The sequence below is a fragment of the Anopheles coluzzii genome (assembly GCF_943734685.1).
Source record: "Anopheles coluzzii chromosome X unlocalized genomic scaffold, AcolN3 X_unloc_67, whole genome shotgun sequence".
In the NCBI taxonomy this organism is placed as follows: Eukaryota; Metazoa; Arthropoda; class Insecta; order Diptera; family Culicidae; genus Anopheles; species Anopheles coluzzii.
In genome coordinates, this window is record NW_026054499.1 from 15,001 (window position 1) to 17,500 (window position 2,500).

Consider the following 2,500-nt stretch of genomic DNA (forward strand, 5'->3'; position numbering starts at 1 on the left):
TAGGTCTGACCGAGCAATTTTTGTTCCGCGCACTTTGTGCACCGTACACTTTGATGTTTGTATGAAAAAGTACCCTACCTAGGGACGCGTAGAGCAAATTTGTACCCCCGGGCATGTTGTCGATTGACGTTCTGGTTGCACTTTTCATCATCTAGGGTGCGTTCCTGACACGTTTTGAGGGGTTTTAGCAAAAAAAAAATTTTCGACTACTCGAGCTCTCTGGCCCGTTCGGTGCACATTTTTGAAAAAAGCTAGGGAGCTGCCCCTAGGTTCGGGGTGTCACAAAATGTTGAAAAGTGGTCGAAAAACCACTATCCAGAATCGGATGTAGAATCGTTAGACGAACTTAAAATTGTTCTACGACACCCATCTGCGACGTTTAGTATTCGAGATATAGCACTTTGTAGGTCTGACCGAGCAATTTTGTACTGAAATGTATGGTGAACATGTAATTCATTAAATAACATTGACTTGCATCGTGCCCTACTTCATCGGCACAGCTGTTATTGAATATCTTTAGTGGAAATGGATTGAGTTTGACCATTTTAAGCCCATTTCCTATGCCGTGCACCAACATTGTGTACCGATCAGGGAAAGTACGCTACGTACGCGTTCATGGATGTCGATGTTGGTACAAGTTGCCTTTCGGGATAGCCGTGCACCAAAACTGTGTACCGATCAGGGAAAGTACAAGACGGAGGGTGCAGCTCGAGCGTACGCGTTCATAGATGTCGATGTTGGTACACTTGCACCAAAATTGTGTACCAATCAGGGAAAGTACAACACGGAGGGCGCAGCCCGGGCGTACGCAATCATGGATGTCCATGTTGATACAATCTACGTGTACGTACCTAGTTTTTGTAGGAAAAGTTGCAATTAAGTGCTTGCATGCTTAAAATGCTCATCTCAACCGGTCACCTTTTGGCCTGCCCTTTTATAACAGAAACCTAGAAAGATACTCGAGATTTTTGTGTTTTTCCATTCGCCCGGGACGACGAAATGAGCTATGTGCACATCGTGCAGAAAATTGTCTTCGCCACGCATGTTTTTGTCCATCCACTCATATAATCACCCGCATTTGTGTTCAACACGGACGGCGCAGCCCGAGCGAACGCGTTAATGTTTATGTTTGTACACACTGCTTGTACGATTCTAGGATTTGGTAATTGCGTCACAGTGCCCGACCGTCGCGGACACCATTCTTGGACAGAAGTCCTAGTACGTAGAGTACTTTCCCTAGGTATGTGCTCGTTCGTGACTATCGTTGCGTGCTTACGGACACGCTTGGGTATGTTTACCATACAAGGTTTACTAGGGAAACCTGGGAAGGACGCTTGCCCTCCCGTCGCGGACACCATTCTTGGAAAGAAGTCCTAGTACGTAGCGTTCCTTATTTTACTTGATCAGTTTGTAATGCATTCGCTTTGTTCCATCGACTTCTGCTACTGCTCACTAAGGGGTGTTCGTTTGCGATGTGTACGATAAGCAACTGTCTATCGTAACCAGCAGTTAATCAACACTTTTTACCCAAGTCATAGCAACATAGAGTACTTTTCCTAATCGGTACACAATTTTGGTGCACCTCTAACCTCGCCGGCACTATATCGTTACGTTTTGTGCACAACCTAGGGACGTGGTGTAAGTTTCATGATTTTTATGTTTGATTCGGTTTATTATGATTGAAAAATACGCTACGTCCCAGAAATTGGAGCTCGACTACTTCCTCCATGTGGCGAAAAAAGTAACTAGGCAACGCCTAGCTTATGCCCCATTTGTACTTCAATTTTCATTATCAGGTTTGAAAAATACGCTAAGTCCCAGAAATCTGAACTCGAATACTTTTGCCACGTGGCGCCAAAAGCTACTGAGAAACGCCTAGCCTTTTACCCATTTATAATTTAGTTTTCGTTATAAGTTTTGAACAATACGCAAAGTTCCAAGAATCTGAACTCGAGTACTTTTTACATGTGCCGCCAAAAGCTACTGAGCAACGCCTAGGTTGATACATTTTTGGTACATGGAGTGTATGCATGCAGGCGTACTGCCGTGCTAGACCGGAAAATCGAACTTGCTACTAGAACGTAAAGTAAGTCCCCTAGATAGGTGCTTTTGCATGCCTCTGATCGACGACCATGCAACGTGCGACACGCGTAGCTAGGCTTCCCCAAACAAATTTCCTAGAATAGCACCAAATTGCACACTTTCAGGGGTATATTTTGGTACCGTGTACCGTGCATGGTACAAGTATCAGTAGCTCGTGCAATTTATTTTGCATCGTGTTGCGGTTGCTGGTGCGTCGGGATAGGAGTGTTTCGAGACTTTCGCCAAGCGTTGGTGCCATTTGGTGGATAATTAATGTTCTAGCCACAATAAACGTGCCACATAATGCCAATAAGGAAAAAGCCGATTTCTAGGAACTTCCAGTCAGAATGTTTGCCATCAGCGCTTTCCTGTCGAGTTCAGGATCTGGGACTTAGCGTTTTTTTTCCACGATCCAATC